The following is a 17973-nucleotide window of genomic DNA, read 5'->3' as shown; positions in this document are numbered from 1 at the left end:
TTGAAATAAATTCCCCATTAAAAGTGCCCTGTCTGACCCAGGAAGAAGTACAACAGCGACTTAAAAAGATCAAAATAGACAAATCGCCAGGACCAGATGGCATACACCCCCGTATCCTAAGGGAATTAAGTAATGTCATAGCCAGACCCTTATTTCTGATATTTGCGGACTCTATACTGACAGGGAATGTTCCACAGGATTGGCGCATGGCAAATGTGGTGCCAATATTCAAAAAGGGTCCAAAAACAGAGCCTGGAAACTATAGGCCGGTAAGTTTAACATCTGTTGTGGGTAAACGGTTTGAAGGTTTTCTGAGAGATGCTATGTTAGAGCATCTCAACGGAAATAAGCAAATAACGCCATATCAGCATGGCTTCGTGAGGGATCGGTCATGTCAAACTAATTTAATTAGTTTCTATGAGGAGGTAAGTTCTAGACTTGACAGCGGCGAATCAATGGATGTCGTGTATCTGGACTTCTCCAAAGCATTTGACACTGTACCACATAAAAGGTTAGTATATAAAATGAGAATGCTCGGACTGGGAGAAAACGTCTGTAAGTGGGTAAGTAACTGGCTCAATGATAGAAAACAGAGGGTGGTTATTAACGGTACATACTCAGATTGGGTCACTGTCACTAGTGGAGTACCTCAGGGGTCAGTATTGGGCCCTATTCTCTTCAATATATTTATTAATGATCTTGTAGAAGGCTTGCATATTAAAATATCAATTTTCGCAGATGACACTAAACTGTGTAAAGTAATTAACACTGAAGAGGACAGTTTACTGCTACAGAGGGATCTGGATAGATTGGAGGCTTGGGCAGATACGTGGCAGGTGAGGTTTAACACTGACAAATGTAATGTTATGCACATGGGAAGAAATAATGCAAGTCACCCGTACATACTAAATGGTAAAACACTCGGTAACACTGACATGGAAAAGGATCTAGGAATTTTAATAAACAGCAAACTAAGCTGCAAAAAACAGTGTCAGGCAGCTGCTGCCAAGGCCAATAAGATAATGGGTTGCATCAGAAGGGGCATAGATGCCCGTGATGAGAACATATTCCTACTACTTTACAAATCATTAGTCAGACCACACATGGAGTACTGTGTACAGTTCTGGGCTCCAGTGAACAAGGCAGACATAGCAGAGCTGGAGAGGGTCCAGAGGAGGGCAACTAAAGTAATAACTGGAATGGGGCAACTACAGTACCCTGAAAGATTATCAAAATTAGGGTTATTCACGTTAGAAAAAAGACGACTGAGGGGAGATCTAATTACTATGTATAAATATATCAGGGGTCAGTACAGAGATCTATCCCATCATCTATTTATCCCCAGGACTGTAACTGTGACGAGGGGACATCCTCTGCGTCTGGAGGAAAGAAGGTTTGTACACAAACATAGAAAAGGATTCTTTACGGTAAGAGCAGTGAGACTATGGAACTCTCTGCCTGAGGAGGTGGTGATGGTGAGTACAATAAAGGAATTCAAGAGGGGCCTGGACGTATTTCTGGAGCGTAATAATATTATAGGCTATAGTTACTAGAGAGGGGTCGTTGATCCAGGGAGTTAGTCTGATTGCCTGATTGGAGTCGGGAAGGAATTTTTAATCCCCTAAAGTGAGGAAAATTGGCTTCTACCTCACAGGGTTTTTTTTGCCTTCCTCTGGATCAACTTGCAGAATAACAGGCCGAACTGGATGGACAAATGTCTTTTTTCGGCCTTATGTACTATGTTACTATGTTATGTACTATGTTACAGGTCATTTTTTACACATTTTGATTTCAAAATACTTCCCACACATTAGGGCCCCTAAATTGCCAGGGCAGTATAACTACCCCACAAGTGACCCCATTTTGGAAAGAAGACACCCCAAGGTATTCCGTGAGGGGCATGGCGAGCTCCTAGAATTTTTTATTTTTTGTCACAAGTTAGCGGAAAATGATGATTTTTTTTTTCTTACAAAGTCTCATATTCCACTAACATGTCGTTTTTTTTTTAATATCTCGGCAAAAGACAACTTTGTATAAAAAAATGGGAAAAGTTGTCTTTTGCCGAGATATTTCTCTCACCCAGCATGGGTATATGTAAAATGACACCCCAAAACACATTGCCCAACTTCTCCTGAATACGGCGATACCAGATGTGTGACACTTTTTTGCAGCCTAGGTGGGCAAAGGGGCCCACATTCCAAAGAGCACCTTTAGGGTTTCACAGGTCATTTTTTACACATTTTGATTTCAAACTACTTACCACACATTAGGGCCCCTAGAATGCCAGGGCAGTATAACTACCCCACAAGTGACCCCATTTTGGAAAGAAGACACCCCAAGGTATTTTGTGAGGGGCATAGTGAGTTCATGGAAGTTTTTATTTTTTGTCACAAGTTAGTGGAATATGAGACTTTGTAAGGAAAAAAAAAATCATCATTTTCCGCTAACTTGTGACAAAAAATAAAAAGTTCTATGAACTCACTATGCCCATCAGCGAATACCTTAGGGTGTCTACTTTCCGAAATAGGGTTATTTGTGGGGTGTTTGTACTGTCTGGGCATTGTAGAACCTCAGGAAACATGACAGGTGCTCAGAAAGTCAGAGCTGCTTCAAAAAGCGGAAATTCACATTTTTGTACCATAGTTTGTAAACGCTATAACTTTTACCCAAACCACTTTTTTTTTTTACCCAAACCATTTTTTTTTATCAAATACATGTAGAACAATAAATTTAGAGAAAAATTTATATATGGATGTCGTTTTTTTAAAAAAAAATTACAACTGAAAGTGAAAAATGTCATTTTTTTGTAAAATTTCATTAAATTTCGATTAATAACAGAAAAAGTAAAAATGTCAGCAGCAATGAAATACCACCAAATGAAAGCTTTATTAGTGAGAAGAAAAGGAGGTAAAATTCATTTGGGTGGTAAGTTGCATGACCGAGTAATAAACGGTGAAAGTAGTGTAGTGCAGAAGTGTAAAAAGTGGCCCTGTCATTAAGGGTGTTTAAGGTAAGGGGGCTGAAGTGGTTAAAGGGGCAGGGTACTGTGGAGGTCACTGTTAAAGGGGCGGGCACCGTGTAGGTCACTGTTAAAGGGGCGGGCACCGTGGAGGTCACTCTTAAAGGGGCGGGCACCGCGGAGGTCACTGTTAAAGGGGAGGACACTGTGGAGGTCACTGTTAAAGGGGCGGGCACCGTGTAGGTCAGTGTTAAAGGGGCGGGCACCGTGGAGGTCACTATTAAAGGGGAGGACTATGTGGAGGTCACTGTTAAAGGGGAGGACACTGTGGAGGTCACTGTTAAAGGGGCGGGCACTGTGGAGGTCACTGTTAAAGGGGTCGGCACCGTGGAGCTCACTGTTAAATGGGCGGGCACTGTGGAGGTTACTGTTAAAGTGGCGGGAACTGTGGAAGTCAATATTAAAGGGGCGGGGTGTTGTAGAGGTCACAGTTATGGCGGATACTGTGGATATCTTTTAACGACACACAGAAACATTAAATGAAATAGATTAAATATACCCGAGCGAAGCCGGGTCCTTCTGCTAATATATATATCATTGTAATCCTGCCTGTGATAATGAAATGCCTATTGAGAGGTGATCTCTACAGAACTGAAATTTTCAAATAAGGCTCAGAAGTGCGAAAGCTGTAATAAAATATAGATTGTGACATGGAAATTTAAAAAAAAAAACAAATATTGTTAAAAATATGCCTTTCAAAAAATAACTTGATTTAAAGGGTTTTTCCAAGATTCTGATATTGATGACCTACGCTCAGGATAGATTGGTGGGGTCCATCACCCAGGACTCCTGCCGATTAGCTGTTTTAGAAGGCTGCGGCACTTACTGGAGTGCTGTGGCCTCCTTGCAGCTTACCACACACAGCGCCATGCATTGGATTGCGGCCGTGCTTGGTACTGCAGCTCAGGCCCATTCACCTAGGCATGTGACACATGAATGTTTTGTTCCTGGCCTAGGCGCTCACTGTAGTACCACAGCCTCTTCAAAAAGCCGATTGGTCGGGGTGACGGGAGTCGGACCCCCACTGATCTTATATTAATGACCTATGCTGAGGACAGGCCATTAACATCAGAATCTCGGAAAACCTCTTTAAGGACTTTTTCTCATTATACAGTTCATCTGTGTAAAAAATAGTGCTCTGTAGATGGTGAAGAAAGAAAGGGCCTCTCTCCAGCAGAGTAAGAATCTAAGCTCAGTAAGAGAAGGTTGTACTATGTAACATACTCCTACGATATGACAGTTCTGTCACATCTTTCCACCCATTAAGGGTGTTTTAGACACCCCAATGCTGCTAGGGATTGCCGGGAGGGTAGCGTTCCCTCCCGGCAATCAGCAGATAGCTAGCAGAAGACACCGGTGCTATTACATGCAGCGATGTCCGATGCAACATGGGGAGGAGCGATCGCTATGCCATAGTCCATCCCCATGCAGGACAGCGGTGTGCCGGCGGCAGATCGCTATAACACCGAGCGATCTGCCACCGGTAAATCCAGATCTTTCAGCCTGCCTGATGAAGGAGCATTTGCTTGGTCATCGGGCAATCAGGGGCAGTATTAGACTGCAAGATGATCGGTAACGAGAGTTCACAGGAACATTATCGGGCAGAAAATCTGGCAGTCTAATACACCCTTTAGAGCTTATATTAATCTTAAAAGAATTCTAGAAAAAAAAGTGAAGTTTTCTTTGTATGCTAATATGTTGAAATGACACTTGCTGTGGTTTCCTTCCTCTTGGCATGCACTTTCCAGTCCACCTATTGTTCCCTGCCAGATGACTAATAAAAACTCTGCTAAACTAGTAAAGCTGAAATGAGACTGATGGTTAAATCTTTATCAGAAAAGACGTCCCAGCAGGGACTGCTCGCCCATCTCTGTTTGCCATCTTCCCCAGGATCCACAATCATTTAGTTGAGTACCCTGGCCTGGCACGGTGTCATGGAGAGGCAGCACGAATCTTGTTCTGCTTCCTGTTCTCCCACATGCGTTTGAGCATCGTAGAGCTGCCATATATTCTTACAGCACACAGACCCTCCCGTATGGACCCATACAGTGGTCACCAAAGCAGTCAAACTAAAGACAAGTTACAAGCATGTCACCATTTTTTTTATGGAGTAGGAATCTAACAGAAACAGCCGCCATATGAAATTAAGAGGTATACGGGGGTACAGTATAAGTCCATAGACTATCATGGGCTGCCGTATTACAGAACACAATAGAAGCCATATTGAACCTGTCAGTGTTAGGCCTCATGCACACGACCGTTTTTTTTTGCGGTCCGCAAAAACGGTTTCCGTTGTTCCGTGATCCTTGTCCGTTTTTTCATCGCTGGGTCTTCCTTGATTTTTGGAGGATCCACGGACATGAAAAGTGAAAAAAAAAACGAAGTCAAGTTTGCATTGAAAATGATAGGAAAAACGGACACGGATCACGGACACGGATCTCGGACGCGGATGACTATCTTGTGTGCATCCGTGATTTTTCACGGCCCCATTGACTTGAATGGGTTCGTGAACCGTTGTCCGTGAAAAAAATAGGACAGGTCATATTTTTTTCACGGACTGGAAAAACGGATCACGGACGCGGAAGCCAAATGGTGCATTTTCCGATTTTTCAACGGACCCATTGAAAGTCAATGGGTCCGCGAAAAAAAACGGAAAACAGAACAACGGCCGCGGATGCACACAACGGTAGTGTGCATGAGGTCTTACAAAGTGAAATGTAAATGGACTGGACAAAGGCAAGCAATGAGATAAAATAACAAAAGAGCCCATGCTCATCAGTGTGATCCCCATCCGTTAAAGTTTCAGTGCTCCGCAACAGTCTGCCGCCAATCACTGCTCTTTGTTGTCTCCAATCTTGTTCTGCTTCCTGTTCTCCCACATGCGTTTGAGCATCGTAGAGCTGCCATATATTCTTACAGCACACAGACCCTCCCGTATGGACCCATACAGTGGTCACCAAAGCAGTCAAACTAAAGACAAGTTACAAGCATGTCACCATTTTTTTTATGGAGTAGGAATCTAACAGAAACAGCCGCCATATGAAATTAAGAGGTATACGGGGGTACAGTATAAGTCCATAGACTATCATGGGCTGCCGTATTACAGAACACAATAGAAGCCATATTGAACCTGTCAGTGTTAGGCCTCATGCACACGACCGTTTTTTTTTGCGGTCCGCAAAAACGGTTTCCGTTGTTCCGTGATCCTTGTCCGTTTTTTCATCGCTGGGTCTTCCTTGATTTTTGGAGGATCCACGGACATGAAAAGTGAAAAAAAAAACGAAGTCAAGTTTGCATTGAAAATGATAGGAAAAACGGACACGGATCACGGACACGGATCTCGGACGCGGATGACTATCTTGTGTGCATCCGTGATTTTTCACGGCCCCATTGACTTGAATGGGTTCGTGAACCGTTGTCCGTGAAAAAAATAGGACAGGTCATATTTTTTTCACGGACTGGAAAAACGGATCACGGACGCGGAAGCCAAATGGTGCATTTTCCGATTTTTCAACGGACCCATTGAAAGTCAATGGGTCCGCGAAAAAAAACGGAAAACAGAACAACGGCCGCGGATGCACACAACGGTAGTGTGCATGAGGTCTTACAAAGTGAAATGTAAATGGACTGGACAAAGGCAAGCAATGAGATAAAATAACAAAAGAGCCCATGCTCATCAGTGTGATCCCCATCCGTTAAAGTTTCAGTGCTCCGCAACAGTCTGCCGCCAATCACTGCTCTTTGTTGTCTCCACTGTTGAGGTCTACGATTGGCTGCAGCAGTCACGTGTGTAGACGAGCATGTAGTCGCTGCAGTAAACAAAAACCCGAGAGGAGCACCGGAGAGGTGAGGGATCTCACAGGTGAATATTAGTTTTATTATTTGATCACGTTGCTTGCTTTTTATGATCTCAAACAACACTTCTAGCATAGTTATAAATGACTTGTGATCATCATAGCAAACCTTCCCCCATTAAATTCTGCAAATACCTATGAACATATACAGCTGAAACACTGCTAATTAAATGCTACATTTGGACACCCCCTCCATTCAAATACTTGCAGTAGTAACCTGTTTGGAAAAATATTCTGAAACCCCTTTCCCGTCGTTTCTCCCCTAGACATCAGATTAGACTCAGTAGAGTTGAGAATCCTATTTGACTACAAATAACTAAGGCTCCATTCACACGTCCGTAGTGTATTGCGGATCCACAATACACCCGGCCGGCATCCCCATAGAACTGCCTATTCTTGTCCGCAATTGCGGACAAGAATAGAACATGTTCTATTTTTTTCGGGAGCCGCGGACCAGAAGATCGGGTCCGCGCTCCGGAAATGCTGATGCGGACTGTGGGCTTGTGGTTGGGGACCTTTCTAGCGATCAGTGATGGTCCCAGCAGTGATAAATGTTGACTGCGAGGAAAATATTTTAAAACACTGGTAAATAATAATAAATTGGCAAGAAAAAGAATTTTAAAAATTAAGCGTTCTGTCCTGTACCCCTCCAATCCAGTGCTGATGCCCCTTCCCACCCTGTCAGAGCTGCTGTGACATAGTATTTTGGCTGCGGCAGTGGTATACATGTCCTCGCTGTACACAGTAGCTGGCTTTAGTGGTGTATGGCATGAGACCGCTGAGGTATATGTGCACGTGGATGCACTGGAACAGAGGGGGTTCTGACGGCGAGTCTATTCTATTTTAAATTTTTTTATTATAACACTGTCCCTGCCAATAAAAAAAAAAAAAAAAAACTCAGACAACCCCTTTAAGGAGAGCTGCATTTAATGAACAGATGGAGGCACCCCTCGGCACAGGAAAATATGACATTTTCCAAGCGATAATTGAAACCAATCGCTATTATTTTTACTCATTAAAACAAAAATGCTTTACTCATTTCCATATTGTCGTCCATAGCAAACCACTTGAAAAATGTGCATTATTGATGTCTTCATCCTGGTAAATGGATAAAATAGACTGCTCATGTTTGAACCATGAGCTACATAGATGCCCTGCTTTTAATGCAGTCAGCCTTGTATAATAGGCAGTGCCAAGCGACACAGTGCCGTCACATTACTGCAGGGTAGGAGCAGGCTTTTACACTTCTACATTCAGCTTTATTCAAACACAAGCGCTATAGTCCCAAGAATCGGTGAATTGGGACCGCAAAGTCACACAACTGTTCCCTTTAAAAGGGTTCATCTTATGGAATCAAACCCTGTCCAGATGCTATATTAAAGCATATGGACATCGTACAGGGGGGTCTTCCACTCATGAGCCAGTAGAGAGAACAACTCTGTTTTAGCAACTTCCATTCTGGCGGACCGTGCCATCCTTGTATTAGCTGTCCTGACCAGCCACAGTTTCTGCTGGCCATGTTACAGGGGGTTCGGAGCAGGACAAACCCTTTCACTTTTACTGGAGTGGAAATTCCAAAGAGGTTGTATAGAATTATATTTAAAAAAATGGCTGGTTTCTACTAAAACTAATGTCAGTCGAAGAGTCAGCAGTAATTTGTGGGTGAACCTGCAGCAAATGATCTATACCCCACAGCGCTGCTGCAGGTGAAAGATGGCATTACACAATTCCCAGTTAAATTTAAAGGCATTTTACAAATTTTGGGCTAAAAATCCTTTTTTCAATTGGTTTTCATTAAAAATGTTCAGCCGTTTCTGAGATATATAGAGTTAAAAAAAAATCAGTCTGTTTGAAAGCTGTGACTTTGTTTTCATTATAGCTCAATTTCTATCAAATTGATAAGAATAGGGCTTAAGTACTGTGTTTATGAGGTCAGGAGGTCATACATAAGTGCTCTACATGAGCTGTCAGCTGATGGGATCCAAAGAAAACAAAGTCACAGCTTGCAGACTGATTTTTTTTTAACTCTTCTATCTCAGAAACTCAAATTTGCTCAAATGAGTATATTGCAATTATAAAAAATGCACTGAATATGTACAAATGGCATCCTTGTTCCAGATCCTTGACTTGCCCTTTGTAGCTACTCTATGCTGTGACCAGTAGATTGGCCCTATAAATGTGGGCTCCATCCTTCTAGTAACGTAGAATTCCATTTAAGAATATTTTAAAAAAAGAGTCTAAACCAGACAATCCCTTTAAGTTCGTAAAAATTGCAGAATTTGAGTCCTTTCAGTCATTTGAGCCTTGTTGTGGCTGGTTGTATACTAGCACTGACCGAGGAGATAAGTATTCAAAACTGCAATGTCCATATACACATGTAGTATCCTTCCATTAAAGGAAGAAAAAACCAAAATGGTCACTAAAATAACTTGAAACTGAAAAAAGTAATAATAAAAAAAAAATTACTGCAAATCAAGTAATGAAAATCATACATTGCTTTTGAATTGTGGTTCAACAGAATATTTTATCAAATAAACTAATGAAACTGGCCTGGACAAAAATGGTACCCCTAGAAAAGATGGAAAATAATGTGACCACAGGGTCAGACAAAGGTGTGTCCTGTAATTAGCATCACAGGCGTCTTCAAACTTGTAATCAGTCTATCAGCCTATTTAAAGGGTGAAAAGTAGTCACTGTGCTGTTTGGTATCGTGGTGTTTACCACACTGAACATGGACCAAAGAAAGCTTAGGAGATTAGAAAGAAAATTATAGACAAGCGTGTTAAAGGCTATAAGACCATCTCCAAAAAACTTGATGTTCCTGTTACTACAGTTGTACATATTATTCAGAAGTTTAAAGGGGTTCTGCAGTTTTTTTAAACTGATGATCTATCCTCTGGATAGATCCTCAGCATCTGATCGTTGGGGGTCCAACACCCAGGACCCCTGCCGATCAGCTGTTTGAGAAGGCAGCGGCGCTGGCAGTAGCGCCGCGGCCTTCTCGCTGTTTACAGCAGGCCCAGTGACGTCACGACTGTTCACTTGAATGGAGCTTAGCCGCGCCCAGGCCAGTGATACTACTCGTGACATCACTAGGCCTGTGGTAAACAGTGAGAAGGCCGCGGCGCTACTGCCAGCAGCACTGCCTTCTCAAACAGCTGATCGGCAGGGGTCCCGGGTGTCGGAACCCCGCCGATCAGATGTTGATGATCTATCCAGAGGATAGATCATCAGTTTAAAAAAACTGCAGAACCCCTTTATCGTCTATGGGACTGTAGCCAACCTCCCTGGACGTGGCTGCAAGAGGAAAAATGATGACAAATTGAAGAGACGCATAATATGGATGGTAACTAAAGAGCCCAGAACAACTTCCAAAGAGATTGGAGGTGAACTCCAAGGTCAAGGTAAATGAGTGTCAGATCGCACCTTCCATCGCTGTCTTACCCAAAGTGGACTTGATGGAAGACGAGCAAGAAGAAGAAAAAAATCTGTACTGAAATTTGCCATAACGCATATTGACAAGCCACAAACAATCTGGGAGAATGTTCTTTGGAGAGATGAGACTATACTAGAACTTTTTGGCAAGTCACATTAGCTCCAACAGGATAATGACCCAAAACACATAACTAAAAACATCCAAGAAAGGTTAAAGCAAGTTTCACACTAGAGGCAGGGGACTCCGGCAGGCTGTTCTGGCCGGTGAACAGCCTGTCGGAACCGTCCTGCCGCTAGTTCACGTGTGCCCCTCCGTCCCCATTGAATATAATCGGGACGGGGGCGGAGTTCCGGCGGCGGCTTTTAGTCTGGCTGCCTCTTGCTGTGCAGCTGCCGGAACTCCGCCCCGCCCCCATTATAGTCGTATAGTACCCTAACAGCAAAGCATTGAACTATTCTGAAGTGGCCTTCTATAAGCCCGATTCTAAATCCAACTGAACATCTGTCTAAGGAGCTGAAACATACAGTCTGGAGAAGGCACTCTTCAAACCTGAGACAGCTGGAGCAGTGTGCTCACGAGGAGTGGGCCAAAATACCTGTGGACAGGTGCAGAAGTCTCATTGAGAGTTACATAAATCGCTTGATGGCAGTGATTGCCTCAAAAGGTTGTGCAACAGAATATTAAAGGGGTTGTCCCACGAAAAATATTGTACAGTTTTCAAACCAGCACCTGAATCTGAATTCTTTTGCATTTGCATGTAATTAAAACTTTTGCATAGCCACTGCAATGTATCTGTATGGCGCCACCTGCTATTATTTTTTTCTTATTTCTTTGACCTGCTCACTGAGGTGGCCGCACATGCTCAGTTTCATCCTTCAACTGCCTCCCGAGCTGTGATAGGTAGAACATGGACACGCCCCCTTAGCTGCAGCAGATAAGACACTCCCCTTGAGCTATCAGCTTGATATAAATCTAGAAGAGCAATGAATGGGGAGATCTCTAGATCCATGTGAGGTACAGGGCTGGTTCTAGTTTTGTTAGAAATAAATTGTCATGTACTGTATGATGTCTGATTTTCATTATATACATTAGTCATGGGATAACCCTTTAAGGTTAATGGTACCAACATTTTTGTTTTATAAATTATTCTGTTGAACCACAATTAAAAAGTAATGTCTGATTTTCATTAGTTCGATGATAGATTTTCAGCAAACTTTTATTTACTGCTGTTGCTGTACTGACGGTGGTGTAGTCCCCAATGGCCTCCACTTTCCGCTCCTGTATCGACATGACAGGAAATGGGTGGGTTTGCCTCTAAGCCAATCACTTGGTGAGGTGGGTCACTGCTGCAGCCAGTGAGACAGGAGCAGGAAGTGGAGACACTGAGACCCTTTTTTTTTTATATATATACAATGAAACCCTATGGAATTTTGACATCTTTTCCTTTTTCACACGTATTTTCTGGAGAACCTCTGTCATTCCTTCCTGGCAGCAGTTTGTCACATGAGACAATCAAGCACCTACATTTCCCAGTGGTGTACTGCATTCAGCTCCTGTTAAACCCAGCGTAGAAAATGGTCCCTCCCTCACAGAACCAGGTATTCCACTACAGCACTATGGTATGTAATGCCGCCCTCTGGGCCATTTCACTTGCTTCACTATCACTAGACCAGCACTGAGGGAAGCTACTGAGCATTAGTCCACCTCTGAATGCAGGAGAAGGTGGACCAGAATATTGGCCACAAGATAAACAGCAGGAGGTGCTACTAGAGAGGAAAATGTATATATACAAAACAATATTTTCATGGCATCTACGTTACATTGCAATGATACTACATTTAAAATGCCCAAGTCATTGCATAGTAATACTTTTTGTGGCATAACTCTTTAACCCCTTCAGGACATGTGATGTAATAGTACGTCACATGTTGGGTCTTTAAAGATGGAGTATTCTCTGGGTGACTGCTTTTTCACACAGCAGACACCCAGGGCTAAAGTACCCAATCAGTGTAAATGCTGTTCACAGACATTTAACCCCTCAGATGCCGTGGTCAAGCACGTGCTTGCCGAGCAGGAACACCTCCCTCGGGCGGAGATCGGGGAAGGAGGTCCATTGAAATAACAAACCAGAGCCTAAACTAGGTTTCTAGGCTTATTACTTGTTTATTACAATTCAGGCGATATACCGATCTTTGTACATTACTTTATACAGATTGCATCTAATGATTCCACGCTGGGGTTCACTTGGGGGGCTAAATAAAAGTAAAAAAAAAATATAAAAAAAAAATATAAAGATTCAAATCACCCCCTTTCTTCTAAATAAAAATAAACAAGAAAAAAAAATAAACACAATAGGTATCGCCGTGTCCGAAAACACCCTTACTATTAAAATATTAAAAAAACTGATCCCATAAGGTGAATGACGTAATGGAAAAAAAAAATGTATATGGCCGATTCGCATTTTTTTTTCATTATTTAACCTCCCCAAAAAACTAAATAAGGCTACTTTCACACTAGCGTTTTTGGAGGATCCGTCATGGATCTGCAAAAACGCTTCCGTTACAATAATACAACCACATGCATCCGTCATGAACTGATCCAGTTGTATTATGTCTTCTGTAGCCATGACGGATCCGTCGTGAACACCATTGAAAGTCAATGGGGGACAGATCAGTTTTCTATTGTGTCTTGCTCCTTTTCCTTTCCACATCGCGGACAGAAAAACGCTGCTTGCAGCGTTATTCTGTCCACGATGGGAGCGCAACCAGACGGAACGGAATGAATTCTGGTGCACTCCGTTCGGTTTTGTTCCCATTGACGGATCTCAATAGCAGAAAGGGAAAACGCTAGTGTGAAAGTAGCCTAAAACGTGATCAAAAAGTCATACACACTCCAAAACAATCTTGTTCAGTGGAGGTGAAGCGCTGTATTTACATTCTGAAAATCACCTCCACAATATGAGGACGAGGGATCGCTATAAAGCTGCACTCTTTCTGGGCAAAAGATTGCTGTTTAGACTGCACGATCTGCTGCCCAGAAAAGATTATTTACTCGCAAGCAATAATAAGCATTTCGTGATGATGATCGGGTGATCGGCTGCACCTTTAGATGGGCCGATTGTCGGGAAGAAGCGTTCACAGGAACGTTCGTTCCCAATAATATGCCTGATTATCTGGATGTGTAAATCCATATCACATCCCAAAAGCCATTATTTATTTTGTCTTGTATTTTTCAGTGGCACCATTTTAGGGTACATATTATATTGATAATCACCCTCGTACTTTCACACAATAAAAACATGTTTATGGGGGGAAAAAAAGCAATTGTTGTGTTGCTGCATTCTGAGAACCATAACTTTTTTATTTTTTCGGACATAGCCGTATATTTTGATCTATGTAAAACATATTAACTAAATTTTACACATTTATATGGAAGGGGTGAAAAAAAAACTGAAAATATTTTTTCGGACATAGCCGTATATTTTGATCTATGTAAAATTTATATGGAAGGGGTGAAAAAAAAACTGAAAATCTGCCATCAATTTTTTCAGAGCTTGCTGTATAAACAATCATGCCGTTATCGTTAATCTGTGGGTTGTTTTGAATGCAACAGTACCCAATTAAAAAAATATATATATTTTGATTGAAAAATGGGTTTATTTTTAACATTTCCCCTCACAGGGAGCATTTTACTTGTTTCTGTTCCACTAGAGGGCTTGAAGCAGTGATTATTTTATCATGTGTATAATGGTTTGGAATACTTAGTATTCTAAAGTACTAGCCAAAGCATTACAGCCTGTGAGTATTACACGGACAAGCAACGTGCAGTATTAGGCCACACTGGCATGGCTAATAAGTCAGATACTGATGGCAGATGTGGGGGCTTCTGTTAGGAATTGGCAGCGGTAGCTCAAACCCCTTACAGTCTGTGGTCGCTACTGACCACGGCATCTAAGGGTTTACCTGAGGAGAACTCCAATCTCGGCAGTTGAAGCAGGAGCTGGGTTGAGTACTACAGCTCTGCTCCTGCCACAATCTCATGGATACACTGCTACTGGACTCTACTCATGAGATCATTATGATGGACATATCCATCACTATGAGGGAATAAGCCGATATGTGGGAATAGAAATACGGCAGATATATCAGTACTTCATTCTTAAGGGGTTAAATGCAGGCGATACCTTCTGTATCCCAAGCCTGTATTTAGCTAGGTAATTCAGTATGCAGCATCTGCCACTAGGGGGAGCTTAGTAAAGACCATATATGTTCAATATGTTCCTGAGCTCCACCTAGTGGTGGCTCTAGGGAGTAAGAATTTTATCATTTATAGCTGTGACGTTGAATACTTTTGCATTAATAAATACAAAAGTATTAAAGGGGTTGTCCGGGATTGGGGACATTGGTGTAATAGTACTAGAGTGACATACATATTACATACATGCATGTCCTACCTTTGCCACATATTTCTGAAGTGCCGTTTTCATATAGGAAATTCTTAGCCGGAAGTGACTGTTTTCTTATACTCGGTGACATACCGGGTCTCTTGCAGGCGAGCTGAAGTCTCTTCTTCCAGCTGCTCAGGGAGCCCGGTGACGTCACCAGCACTGATGGGTGGGCTTTAGCGCTGCTCTAGCCAGTAAAACGGCTAGGGCAGCGCTAATGCCCGCCCATCACAGCCGGTGACGTCACCGAACACACTGCTGGGCGGAAGCCTCCTCCCGGCAGTGTGTTATTGTAAACAAAAGAGCCTTTGCCCTGCGATAATTAGCGCAGGACAAAGGAGAGCATCGGAGCATGAACTGCTCCGATGCTCAAGTCAGGGGGGCTGCCTGGGTGAAAATGGAGGTTTGTCCGGGTTCAGCTCTGAACCCGGACAACCCCTTTAAGGGAGTGATACCTTTATAGGCTAACCAGAAAAAAACATATTGCAAGCTTTCAGAGCACAAAGGCTCCTTCTTCAGGCTAGATTACAGATGAAAGACTGAGAAACAGGCACAACACTTATAGGAAGTTACAGCAAAACATGTACATGGGGGGATGCATAATTAAGATAAGGCCAAGCAACAAGTGGACATGGTCAGCGGAGACAATGTAGATTAGCGATTGTGAGTCGAACTGAGGGAGGTGTGAATTTTGTCTAAATAGTGGGTCATAAAACCAGGGGTGAGAGTCAGTCCATCACTTAATGACTGGCATGTAGTCATTTTAAGTTCCCAAGCTTTTCTGTCTCTATCATTCTTAAAATTCCCTTTGAGAATTAAAATCTTTAAGTCATCCATTGAGTGTCCTGGTCCAGAGAAATGGATTCCCACAGTTGTGTCGGCCATGTGGTTTATGTTAAATCTGAGCAGGTTCATTTTGGATCACAGTTTCTGTATAGTCTCCCCAATATAAATTCCTCCATTAGGACACCTTGTACAGAGTATCATGTAGACCACATTGGAGGATTCACATGAGAAGGTGTCTGCAATCTTATAGGTCTGTTGTTGCCACAAACTATCATTTATAGCTTAAAAGGGGTTTTCAGCGTCTTTCTCTCAGCTTACCAGGCACAGCACCATACATGGTATAGCGGCTGTACTTGGTATTGCAGCTCAGCCCCATTCACTTGTATGGGACTGAGCTGTGCCTAGGCCATGTGACCAATGAGCATGATGTCACATGGCCTAGGGCAGGGGTACTCAACTGGCGGACCGCAGTCCGAATCCGGACCTGGAACGCCAGCTGTCCGGACCCACTAAGAAAGAAGCAGCAGAGAAAGGACCTGCCGTACAGCCAGTAAGGGGAAGAAGTAGGACAGGACCTGTGAAGTGTTTCAGCCAATCCATGTGCTGCACACAGGCAGCTTTACCCACACTACCAATCACTGGTAGGGAGCAGGGGCGGACTGACCATTCGGGCACTCGGGCATGGACCGAGGGTCCGCGGCCACTAGGGGGGCCATCAAGCCCCGCTGGCCACTGCCTCCGCTCCGCCGGCTACGTGTGTATCCTGTTCCTATCCTTCACTATGCGAGCGGCATGGCTCGCATAGTGAGGGACTCACCGTGAATACTAATCAGCGCTTCCATTTTGTAAGCGCTGATTAGTACCAGAGGACTGGGAAGCGGTGAAGGATCGGTACTCACCGCTTCCTGGTCCTCGGCCTTGCACAGTGTGAGTCGCTCTGTGAAGTCACGCTGTGCGCGCCAGCCGACAGCAGGAGGAAGATCGCGGTGCCGGTGAGGAGCGGCGGAGTCCAGGAGCGGGAGAGGTAAGTGTTTTATTTATTTTTGCTGGGGGCATAATGACCAGGATGCTGGGGCCTGAGAGGCATAATGGGGGGCCTGAGAGGCATAATAGGGGGCCTGAGAGGCATAATGGGTGCTGAGAGGCATAATGGGGGCTGGCTGAGAGGCATAATGGGGGGCCTGAGAGGCATAATGGGGGCTGGCTGAGAGGCATAATGGGGGGCCTGAGAGGCATAATGGGGGCTGGCTGAGAGGCATAATGGGTCCTGAGAGGCATAATGAGGGCTGAGAGGCATAATGAGGGCTGAGAGGCATAATGGGGGCTAGCTGAGAGGCCTAAAGGGGTGCCTGAGAGGCATAATGGGGTGCCTGAGAGGCATAATGGGGTGCCTGAGAGGCATAATGGGGTGCCTGAGAGGCATAATGGGGGCCTGAGAGGCATAATGGGGGCTAGCTGAGAGGCATAATGGGGGATAGCTGAGAGGCATAATGGGGGCTGGCTGAGAGGCATAATGGGGGCTGGCTGAGAGGCATAATAGGGGCTGGCTGAGAGGCATAATGGGGACTGGCTGAGAGGCATAATGGGGACTGGCTGAGAGGCATAATGGGGGCTGGCTGAGAGGCATAATGGGGGCTGAGAGGCATGATGGGGACAGAGGCATAATGAGGGGCCTGAGAGCGGCATAATGGGGGCTGGCTGAGAGGCATAATGGGGCTGAGAGCGGCATCATGGGGGCTGAGAGGCATAATGGGGGCTGAGAGGCATAATGGGGGCTAGCTGAGAGGCCTAATGGGGTGCCTGAGAGGCATAATGGTGTGCCTGAGAGGCATAATGGGGTGCCTGAGAGGCATAATGGGGGCCTGAGAGGCATAATGGGGGCTAGCTGAGAGGCATAATGGGGGCTAGCTGAGAGGCATAATGGGGGCTGGCTGAGAGGCATAATAGGGGCTGGCTGAGAGGGATAATGGGGACTGGCTAAGAGGCATAATGGGGGCTGGCTGAGAGGCATAATGGGGGCTGGCTGAGAGGCATAATGGGGGCTGAGAGGCATAATGAGGGCTGGCTGAGAGGCATCATGGGGGCTGAGAGCGGCATCATGGGGGCTGAGAGGCATAATGGGGGCTGAGAGGCATAATGGGGGCTGAGAGGCATAATGAGGGCTGAGAGGCATAATGGGGGCTAGCTGAGAGGCCTAATGGGGTGCCTGAGAGGCCTAATGGGGTGCCTGAGAGGCCTAATGGGGGCCTGAGAGGCATAATGGGGGCTGGCTGAGAGGCATAATGGGGGCTGGCTGAGAGGCATAATGGGGGCTGGCTGAGAGGCATAATGTGGACTGGCTGAGAGGCATAATGGGGACTGGCTGAGAGGCATAATGGGGGCTGAGAGGCATGATGGGGACTGAGAGGCATGATGGGGACTGAGAGGCATAATG

The sequence above is a fragment of the Bufo bufo genome, chromosome 3 (genome assembly GCF_905171765.1).
Source record: "Bufo bufo chromosome 3, aBufBuf1.1, whole genome shotgun sequence".
NCBI lineage: Eukaryota > Metazoa > Chordata > Amphibia > Anura > Bufonidae > Bufo > Bufo bufo.
Note: the sequence above shows the minus strand (reverse complement) of the source record.